Source organism: Hemiscyllium ocellatum, chromosome 27, assembly GCF_020745735.1.
Source record: "Hemiscyllium ocellatum isolate sHemOce1 chromosome 27, sHemOce1.pat.X.cur, whole genome shotgun sequence".
NCBI classification, from domain to species: domain Eukaryota; kingdom Metazoa; phylum Chordata; class Chondrichthyes; order Orectolobiformes; family Hemiscylliidae; genus Hemiscyllium; species Hemiscyllium ocellatum.
Window position 1 is genome coordinate 14,348,316 of NC_083427.1, and position 12,226 is coordinate 14,360,541.

The window sequence follows — 12,226 nt, forward strand, 5'->3', positions numbered from 1 at the left end:
TTCTTCCTGTACTAAATTTCTAAGTTCCGGGGTGACTTTATCGAGGTTTTCAGGATATTGACAGGGAAAGAGAAGTTAAATAAAGATGAATGATGTCCTCTGATTGAAATACCTGTTGCCAAAGGATTATGGCCAATCATTCAGGACTGTGTCAGAAAGTCCTTCCACACAAAAAGAGTAATGGATGCTTCGTTGTCTCTTCCTCAAATGGAAGTCGATGTTCTTTTAATACCTAAATGTAAGTATTAAAGTGACATATTTTAATGAGCATGTTCCTCAGGCCATTTGGGCCCAAGGTAATCTGATCTAATCGAATGGCAGGGAAGGCTGGAGAGACTAAATGACCGCATCCTACTCCTACATATCAGTCGGAATGAAGTTTATTCCCTTCTTCTTCTGAAAAGTAATTGTCAGTTCCTGCTGTGAACAATAAAAAGATGAGATGCCAGGAAAAGGAAGACAAAAAGATAGCAGCGAAATAATTTGCGCTCATGTCTCAGCAAAGAACGAAGCTAAAACCGAGAGGCTGAGACCTCTTGGCCCCACAACCAGATCGAGCCTTCAAAAAACCAAAGCGGTGGCTACGACAGCCATGAAATGTACCAAGAAAAATCCTCTTGGAGTGTAATTTTAATTGTGCAATTTCAGCCTGTTTTCATTTCTCCCTTAAATGCAACTGGTAAATTCTGCTTCTCCTCTGTTGTCCTGGAGAAAATGGTGGAGAGGAGATTCGTCGGAACAGTAATAGTTTCCAAAGAAGAGGATCGGTTCCGCCTGGGTTTCGATTTAATATTATTAAATGGAGGCAAACTTGCATTTATATAACGTTTATAAGCACCAGCGAACGTGTAAAAAAAAAGCGTTCTACTGAACGAAACCTTGTTTTGTATTGTGCACGTGGATTGGTGTTAGATGATATCCGCTCAGCAAGCTCACACAAGCAGCAAAGTCAGATGTAGCCGGAAATCTGCTTTTGTCATTTGTTTGAGGAATGACCATTCACCAGGGCCGCGGCAGCTCGCTTCTGCTCTCCTTTCAAACAGACGAACGGGGTATTTGCTCATTCTGGCGCCTCAGCCCCGTTCCTGCTTGTTCTTTTGTCCTTAATGAAAGGAGAAGGCGATACTTTAAAACTACCACACTCAGCTTCATTTTGTCCCATCTCATTGAATAGTTCCTCCTGCTCCTCCGTAATCAGAAAACACAGACAAATTGACTCTGTCGGCAGTCTGTTGTTTCCTTACGTTCAATTACAGTATGCTTTGTCTGTCTTTGGGCACACACCTTACAATTATTAACTCTTTAACGTGATGGTTGACGTAAGCCTCCATTAATAAAGACATTAATGTTTGTCGATGCGGAATGAACTGCTCATCTCTGAGCACAGTGGCAGAGAAAATAAGCAATATGTCACGCCTTCAGTACTTTAGCAACTTACAACTATTTTCATTCTGTCGAGTTTTTTTTAACTAAATGGGAAGCGGAAGTCAGATTGCAGGAAATGAGTGCATTGCCTGAATGGTTAGTGGGGGGATTGAGGTTTGCAATTGTTCCTCAGTATTGAAACAAGAACAGTGCCATGCAATTCCTTGTAGTAAAAATAGAAAGTGAGTTGAGAAGTTTGAAGGTTACAGTTCGTCTCCAAAATTGTGATATATTTGCGAAAAATGTGGCAGTCCTTTTCAGGAAAAATCAAAAACTTCTGCTGAATTAATTTTCTGTAGGTTCACCAAAGCAACTGCACTCATGTTTATTTTAAAGCATAAATTGAAACAAATGATGTAATGGTCTCCCTGGAGCCTATAATGTAGCATAAATGTGACAAATTTCGGTTCTCTTCAGATCATCTTGTAACGTAACGCTATCCTTAACAATGCACGGACTTCCAAAAGGTCTGGTGTTTACCATTTACTATCCCGCTCTCGTGTGTATAGGAGTTCCAGGTAAAACAGTATAACTTTCACAAAATCGGAACAATTACATTTTATGCCTGTGTGTGTTATGTTTTGAGTGCATGTTCACTTCTCCTCTTGACATGCTTTATTTTCCAGAACAAAATGGGAAAGGTTGGTGGTGTACTTTGTTTTGTGAATGTGAGCATAATTTCAAAATGCTCCGTTCTCAAGGGAAATCTTATTTATATAATTCACATAATTCTGGTTCTTGTCTTATCTATTTTTCCTCGAGTACTGCCTACTTGCTGTGCTTATTGCAGTGAGACACTTGATTAACTTTAAATAAATTTTAAAATATTTTCCACAACATGTTTAGTCATTTTTCACCGTATACCAAACTTTCCGAATTGTTTTAAGTGTGTTTCCAATTCCTTCTCAGTGTTTTCTTACAGTATTTCAAATTCCTCTATGAGTACAATGCTGAACTAGACATTTCATCATCAAAGTTATGGATACCAATGTGGCTGTTTTCTGTAACGAAAACTCAAAATTCTGGAATACATTCAGTAGGTCTGGCAGCATTTGTGGGGAGAAAGAAAAGTTATCTCTTATATTGCAGCGACCCTTCTTCAGAACAGATTCATCAGTGAAATGTCACTGGACACTTTTGATTCTGATTTTGTTTCTGATTTCCAGCATTCACAATGCTTTCTTTTCTCTCCTCTTTAAAGAGATATATTCGTGTCAAGAACAACGGGACAAACGTTTAAGGTTTCAATATGATTTAGAGAATTTGAGTGAAGGTCAAAAACGGCACATGTGTAGTAATGCATTTCCTGATGAAAATTAGAGAGAATCAATATTTGTTATATCGGAATACATTAGAATGTGTGTATACAGAAAGGGACATTATATATATTTCAGTGAAGTCAATACACGTAGACATGCAGATGCAGAAAGCACACAAATGTGCTTTTTGATTTAAAGGCAAGTGGATTGTATTCTGAAGTTTGAATGCCTTACTCCTGTTATACAGTGCTAAGCAGAGACCACAACTACATGAAAGGGTGCAGTTTTGGTCTTCCTAACAGAGAGAGAATATAGCTGACATTAAGGGAGTGCAGCAAAGGTTCATGTGGCTAATGTTGTGGGTGGCCTCTGTGCTGTACAGTTTAGCAGAATGAAAGGCGACTGACTGACACGTATGGACTTTAACAAAGACTGACGGGTAAAATGCAAAATGCAAATGTTTTACATGGTTCCAGTCTCCGAAACCAGGCAGTAAACTATCAGATATGGTGTAGACAAATCACGAATGGGGAAAGTTAATTTCATCCAAATGACAGAGAACCTGTGAAACTCTCCAACCAGATGACTATGGAAGCCACGTTAAATGTTAAGTGATGTTTTAAATATTCCTTAATTATAAGTGGGTTAAAGGCTTGGGGAGAAAATTAGAATGTGACAATGAGTTAGGGAATCAATCCTGATCAAAGTGAAATGTGGAGCAGATTCCGTGCACTAATCACATACCACTGCTCCAGTTTTCTGTTTTTCTAAGATTATGTTTTAACACAAAGGCATACAACAAAAAGGAAACACTCACATATGTGCTCCCTTTCACATGCCAATAACATGCGAGAAGTCTTTCCCTGTTACAGCTAACTTGGCGGTGATTGTGATTCTACCCCGTGGAAGATGCGGTCTATCCAGTTGTATCACACACTACTTTTTGGCAATGGCAGTCATGGACATTTTAGTCAGCATCGCTGCTGTGGTTATGAACCGGATTGTTCGCATTTATTTACAGTTTAGTTTCCTATCCATCACGCCAGCATGCAGTTTGCGTTCTATTATAATTTATGCAACTATTGACAGTTCTGTGTGGCTCACAGTCGCTTTCACCTTTGATCGATTTATGGCCATTTGTTACCAAAAGCTAAAAATGAAATATTGCACTGATAAAACTGCAGTGAAGGTGATCGGGATAATTTGTGCTTTGAGCTGCTTCAAAAATGCCTTCGTGTACTTTATATATGAACCGATGTACACAATCAAAGAAACACCCTGGTTCTGCAGCACAAAACCTGTATTTTACACATCAGCAGCATGGGCTGTATATGACTGGATGCATCGCATTCTGACTCCTTGTCTCCCGTTCATTCTGATTTTATTGCTCAATGCTCTCACAGTCAGGCACATCCTCGCAGCCAACAGAACCCGCAAGAGATTGCTGCACCAGAACAATGGAGAACATGACCCAGAGATGAAGAACAGAAGGAAGTCTATTGTTTTACTTTTCTCCATTTCGGGCAGTTTTATTCTCTTTTACTCGCTACATTTTAGCACTTTTCTCTACGTGAGAATTGGTAGTCTCACTTACTTTTCAGGTATAAACTTTGATCAATCTAATTTTATTCTGGAAGAAAGCGGATTCATGCTACAACTGTTGAGTTCCTGTGTCAACCCATTCATTTACGCGGGAACACAGAAAAAATTCAGGCAGGAATTACAGAATGGTGCGAAATGTTTAAGAAATATGATTCTAAAATTGTTAAAATTATGGAAATAATAAAATCCAACATCATGTTTTCATTCTCAGGCATATATTTTTTGTTTGTCAACTTCAATAAAAGTCTCTCTCCTCAGGGCCTTCGTCACTGCTTTGAAATCATAATAAACAACATTTTAATTCCACAAAAGTTTTTGCAACGTGATTACAGCAGTCACATTAAGTTTGTTGGTGGGAAAATGTCCACAAAGACAAATTCAGGCCCGAATAAACGTAAGGGGGGAGAAATGGACATTGCCTCAAGCAAACTTCTGAAGTTTCCTGATGATGTAATAGAAAGACACGATGATGTCACGTCTACTAGTGTCAGTTAAATGGTCTTCAAAACGAACATCCGTCTGGTGCACCACAACCAACTGGAGGGAAAGCTGTCTCTTATCAATCAAAGTAAGGTCAGGAGTAAAGTTAATACAAACTTGACAACATGAGAGCATACAGAGATTAATGTTTACTGCACATTTTGTTTCGACTGGGGAAATGTTGTGTTGGAACTGCTCTGATATTGGTATTGGAATCTCCATAAATTTGAGTTAATCCAACCCACTGCGTCACATGTGTGAATTCCCATTACGTCTCTTAACCTTATCACCTCTGCGTTCACCAAATAGCCTCAACTCTTGCTCAAGTCAAGCCTTTGTGCAAGAGGTATCACAATGGACTTGATATCCATCCACAGCTTCAGCACTATCTGACGACATCGAACCCTACAGGTTCTGTGGAATCTGCTAAATCTTGCAAGGTGCAGACTTTTGGTCATACTATCTACATCTTTGATAAATACATATTGAGTTACCGTTGCCCCACGGTGTGCTATTACTCCCAGAGCTTTCCCCCTTTATAACTGTCCTCTTCGACTGGAGTTTTTTGATCTTGTATAACTGGATAGATATTTCTATTGCTGTCATATATGTTTACATAATGTTATAGTGCAGCAAAATATCCCCTTTTATAATGATAACGATATTTTGTTGTACATTATCGGTAGAAAGACAAAATAACGTTTACACTTTTTTTTGTTAACCAATGCACCGAGTTAATATAAAGCGACAAGAGTGACGCAAAGAAATTTGAACAACTCAAGTGTGTCCAATGGAACAAAGAAATAAACCTGATCAAGAGTGTTTCTGAAAAGATTACCACAGAGAAAGTGATGACGTCGGCAATTGCACGAATTGCTTCACCGGTGACAAACATCGAATCCAACCGCAAGGACACGGGCCCTTTGGCCCAAAATGGAACATGTTGACTAATGCGTCCATTCAATCTAACACGTTTCTATGTACTTTACCAGTATCCTTCTCATCCTTTCCTATCCTTGTATTTAAACAAATACCTTTTTAAATGCTGTTAGTGAACCTGCTTCAAGCCCTTTCCCAGCACTAATTCTATATGTGTACCATCCTCCTGTGTAAAAATGCCGATCCTCAGTTTCCCTTTTATTCTTTCCCATCTAACCTTAAACTGATGCCCTCTCGTACTCGATTCCCCTCCCTGGGAAAATGACATTTTGCATTCATCCTATCCATGCGTCTCTGGATCTTATACACTTCTTCATGTTGCCCCCACAGTCTTTTATTTTGTCAAGAAACATTCCTTAACTTGTCCAAGCTCTCCCGTCAACTCAGACCTTTGAGGCCTAGCAACATCTTTGCTCACTTGTTCTGTACTCTGTAATAACATTCATCCCATAGTACGTTGACGGAAACTGAACACAGTACCACCAAGTGCGGCCTCACCAACATCCTTTAGAATTCCAAGGTTAACTTCTAAACTTCTATACTCAATGCCAGACCGATGAAAGTGAATGTGCCAAAAGCCTTCTTCACTGCCCGGTCTACCTGTGACGACACTTCCATGGAACGTTGCACTTGATCTCCAAGTTCCCTCTGATCCACTACACTCCTGAAATCCATACGATTCAGCAAGAAACTCCTGCCTTGATTTGACTTTTTAAAACCCAAAACCTCACATGCACCTGTATTAAACACCATTTTCCATTTCTCGATCTAATTCCACAGCTGATCAATGTCCTGATAAGCTTTATCACGATTCAACGAACCTATCTATTTCATGTCATCAGTAAACTTCCTATTCAAACTTACTAAACTTGGACATGCTCATCCAAATCATTGATAGAGATAATAAAAAGCAATGAGCCCAACACCAACCGCACGCCATTCCCTCCCTCCTCACGTTTCTCCCTTCTGCCTCTCTCCAATCTCTCCACTCCCTCTCTCTAATTTCTTCCTTCCTTTCTCCCATTCCATTGTTCAAATTTCCCTTCCTCCCACTCCCTGTCCTTCCTTCCATCCCGTCCATCCCTCCCTTCCACCTCCACTTGCCTCCCTCTATCCCCCTCTCTCTTTCTCCCTCCCTCCTTCCTCTGTTCCGAAACTCTCTCTCTGCCTCCTCTTTCTCTCTGCCCCTTGCCCTCTCTTGCCCCTCCCTTCTTCCCGACCCCTCCCTCCCATCCCCTTTCCTTGTCTTCCCGTCCCTTCCACGGTTTCAACCTGGTGAATGAACCAACCCAGACTACTTGCCTGCCAAATAGCATAAAAAGCAAGTGAGAGACAAAGCTAAGCAATCCCAATATCAATGGATCAGATCAAAGCTCTGCAGTCTTTCACATCCAGTCGGGAATGTTGGACAACAATTAAATAACTTACTGGAGGAAGAGGGCCCACAGACATCGCCATTCTCAATGTTGGAGGAGCCCATTACGTCAGTGCAAAAGGCTGATGCATTCACAACAATCTTCAGACAGAACTGCCGAGTGGATGATCAATCTCGGCCTCATAAAGTGGCCCTCAGCATCACAGGTACCATTATCAAACCAAATCGATTCACTCCATGTGATGTCAAGAAATGAATGTAGACCCTGGTACTGCAAAGACAATGGGTCCTGGTTACATTCCAGCAATAGTACTGAAGACGTGTGCTCCATAACTTGCCGTTCCCCCAGCCAAACTCTTCCAGTACAATTAAAACACAGACATCAATCTGACAATGTGGAAAACTGCTCAGATATGCCCTCCATACACACAAAAGTCAGGACAAATCCAACTAGGCCTATTTTGCTACCCCCACCCAACCCCATCAGTCTACTCCCCATCATCACCTAATCAAACTACTCTCCACAATCACTAAAGTGATGGACGGGGTCATCAACAGTGTTAGGAGACAGTGTGGTCTGCAAATGCTGGAGATCAGAGGTGACAGTGTGTTGCTGGTAAAGCACAGCAGGTCAGGCAGCATTCGAGGAGCAGGAAATCAAAGTTTTAGGACAGAGATTGCCAATGGTTGTGATTGTCTCACCTACATTGTATTTAACTAACTCAGAAACGATTCGCCAAGTCTTTAAAGCTGTTGGCATTTTCTGTAGCCTGCTGGCACACCTCTAACATAACATCAGGCGGAAATCATTCAACTGCTCTCAGTGTGGGAAGGAATTCACTCCGTCATCCAGCTTCCTGATACACAGCAAATACATGGCGGGTGGGAACCATTACCCGTGAGTTCACGTAGGGGACCAAAATATTCACTTGCTCTGTGTATGGGCAGGGATTTGCTTGTTCACCAATCCTGTTTTAACACCAATAAATTCACAATGACCACAGTCCAAAGGTTTTACTCTTACTCTTACACCAGTGAATAAATCATACACATTGAAACAGACCCTTCAGTCCAGCTCACTTGCCCTGCCCAGATATCGTTAACTGATGTAGCCTCATATGCCTATGTTAGGCCCACATCCTTCTAAACACTTCTTATTCATGTATCCATTTAGATGACTTTTAAGTGTTGAAATTGTACTTGAACACGATCTCTGTCAGCCTGTTCCATATGTACAACATCCTCTGCATGGAAATGTTGCCCATCCAATCCCTTTTAAAACTTTTCCCTCTCAACATAAACCTCTACTTTTAGACGCCCCTCCCCTGGGGAAAATACTGTGGCCATTCAATTCATCTACGCCCCTCCTGTTTACATGAACCAGCATAACATCACCCGCCCTCACCTTCCGTTGCTCCAGGTAAGAAAACAGTACGAGCCTCTTTGCCCCATATCTCAAACCCGCTAGATTTGCCAACATCTTTGTAAATCTCATCTACACACTTTCAAGTTTAGCAACATCATTCCCATAGCAGGGTGAACAAAATTTTACAATGTGTTCCGAAAGTGGCTTAGCCAGTGTCATGTACAGCTGAAATATGACATCCCAACTCGTATATTCAACGCAACAACCAATAAACGCAAGTATGCAACTGCCTTCTTCACCACCCAATCTACCTGAAACTCCACTTTCAACCAACTATACAACTACATTCTTAGGTTTCTTTGTTTGTCAACACTCTGCACTGCCCTACCGATAACTCTGGAGCTCCTGCGCAGCTTTCCCAGAACAAAATGCATTACGTCACATTTGTCTAAACTCCATCTGCTGCTTCTTGGCCCACTGGCCCATCTAATCAAGGTCCTAATCAGTTTACGCTGAGATATCCCTTTATTGTCCATTATATCACCTATTTTGGTGTCAACTGTAAACTTACTAACCATTACCTCTGTATTCACACCCAAAACATTTTTATAAATGACAAAAAGCAGCATATCTGGCCTGGGTTGTTTGTTCCTCAACTCTGCTCATTTCAAAATGCTGGTATTGTGGTTGAAATGTTAATCACATTGTGTTACTGTTATGGAAATGATTACAATATCAGTTTAAATCAAAGCATTCACACTGGGTATAAACTATCCATCTACCCAGTGTGTGACTTGGGATTTTTCTCTTTCATCAGGACTGGTTAAACACCAATGAGTCTGTGAGGGGGTGCATGTGTGAGTGTGGGAGTGTGTGTGTAGTTGTCTGGATGAATGGGCAACGCACAACAATCAACAGACAGGAGAATTCCCTACCAGTTAGGGAATACTTCAGTGGTCCAGGACCTTCAGCCTCGGACCTTTGGTGACCATCCTCCAAGGTGGACTTTGGGACAGGCAGCTGAGGAAAGTGTAAAAAGTGAGGTCTGCAGATGCTGGAGATCAGAGCTGAAAATATTTTGCTGGTTAAAGCACAGCAGGTTAGGCAGCATCCAAGGAACAGGATTCATTCCTGATGTCGGGCTCAGGCACGAAACGTCGAATTTTCTGTTCCTTGGATGCTGTCTAACCTGCTGTGCTTTAACCAGCAACACATTTTCAGCAGAGGAAAGTGGCCGAGCAGAGGCTGATAGCTAAGTTCGGTACCAATAAGGAGGGGCTCAACCGGGATATTGGGTTCATGTCACATGACAGGTGACCACCAATGCACATTACAGGTGACCACCAATAAACTGATGAAGGAGCATCGCTCCGAAAGCTAGTGTGCTTCCAATTAAACCAGTTGGACTATAACCTGGTGTTGTGTGATTTTCAATCAGGAATAAAGGCAGTGAGCCTGAAGCATGGAGAGATAAGCTAGACGAGGGTGGGGTTGGGGAGAAAGTAGCATAGAGTACAATGTGTGAGTGGGGGAGGGGATGACGGTGATAAGTCAGGGAGGAGAGGGTGGAGTGGATAGGTGGAAAAGAAGATCGGCAGATTGGACAAGTCTGGACAAGTCATGGGGACAGTGCTGAGCTGGAAGTTTGGAACTAGGGTGAGGTGGGGGAAGGGGGAATGAGGAAACTGTTGAAGTAAGAGCTTCAGGGCAGAGGAAATGACCTGCGTGTTGCAGTGGGAGAGGGACTCCCTAAGATTCTTGTAGAGAGAGGAGGAAATCTTATTCAAGGCAGGCATCCTTGCAAGAGGATTCGCAATCGAGTTAAAATCAACGTGGTAAAAACAATGACTGAAGAAGCTGGAAAGCAAATTCTGGATTAGTGATGCTGGCCCAACACCTTCAACATATTGTCTAGCTATCACCATTGTTATCAGCTAACCCGAGAATGCAACTTTTAAAAAAAAAGATTTTCTGATTTACACATGAAAGAAGTGACACGATCACTATTTTCTGAGAGATGAGAGGCTTAACAGACAATCAATTTTTTCAATGTATAATTTCAGTTACATTACACTGCAAATTTAAACTACATTACACCGGCCTAATGATAAACAGGGCGTATAGCATACAATAGAGAGTGGCGAGTGATGTAATTGACACAGATTCAGGGAGAAAACACCTCAGACAAGACTGAACTGGGAAGCGAGGAATAAGCCCTTCCCGATGATAAACAGGAGAAAAGATTTCAATGGACACTGACAAACAAACTTTACTGTGTAGGACTTTGGGGAAAGTCAGCTCAGTCAGCAAGACTGAACAGCGGATCGAGGAAGATCACCCCCCCCCCCCCACAATACCCACTCAAGCACAATCCAGTGCTAAACAAGTGGAAGAGCATTCAGCAAAGAGTGACAGACATAATTCACTCAGAAGAGTGGGAGAGGTCGACTCAATAACCACAACGTAGCAGCGTGTTGGGCGAGAACCCCTACTCCCGAATGGTAAATAGAAGGAAGAATATTCAATGGGGAACAGCAGAGAGACATTAGCCAGCGGTAAATGCGAATGGGTTTGGATGTGACATTCTTTAAATGGTCAGCATGGACGTGTTGGTCCAAAGGGCCGACTTCCACACGGCCGGAATTCTAAGATTCTAAGACATCAATGGGGAGCATTCCGGGAGGAGTCGACTCAGTCACTGCATCAAAACAGCGGATCGAGGAAGAACTCAATACTAGGGAATGGCAAGACCGATATTACTGTAATATTTTCGTCTTTCCACCTTTTCCAACCAAGGGGATTTCAGAAAGTAGCCACGAAATTACTTGATCACTTTGTAAAGTTTGCACTGTAATTCAACTCATGGTTAATTGGACATACTCAACAAAACAGTTTCAGAGTGATCGCTTTGTGATGCATGTGCTGCTGGCTTTTATAAATGCAACTTCGAGGAACACTGTGCAAAGTGCATTCAACGTACAAGATAAAGGCAAGCTAAGATTCTTTCATCTTTCTTCATGTGAAGAGTCGGAGATGGCAGTTAAGGCCGTGGCTTGCCCCTCTTCGCAGATGTGGGAGATTAGGGAGCAGTCTCGTGTTTCTGATGACTATACACACCGGAAGTGTGAACAGCAGCTCCTCAGAGACCGCATTGTTCAGTTGGAGAGTACCTGGAAACAACGAGGAGCATGCAGAGTGGAAAGGAGTGTTATAGGCAGTAGTTACAGGGAGGTGGCCGCGTCAAAGTTTCAGTTTGAGAAACGGATGACCACCAGGAGAGGCGAGAAGAAGTGCAAGGGATTCTGATAGCTATTCCGCTCTGTAACAGCTATCCCGTTTTTAATACTATTGAAGGGGGCATAGACTCTCAGGAGCGTGTAACAGCAGCATCCAGGCCTTCACAGAAACGCAGTGCCTGAGAAACACAATGCCTGATAAACTCAGTGCCTGAGAAACACAGTGTCTGAGAAACAGAGTGCCTGAGAAGGTTTGGTGGAAGGTTATTTTTATGGCTGGAGTTCTATCAACAGTAGTGTTAGGCAGGTATGCAGACTGTGACCTCTGCTTTTTATGATATAAAGTACTTGGAAGACAATGCAGTTGCTGCTGTTAGTAAGTTTGCAGACAATACAATTTTCGGTGAAATTGTGCATAGTGACAGCAGAATATACATCATTTTCAGATTTAGCAGAGTACAAAATGAGGTCTGCAGATACTGGAGATCACAGCTGCAAAATGCGTTGCTGGTTAAAGCACAGCAGGTTAGGCAGCATCTCAGGA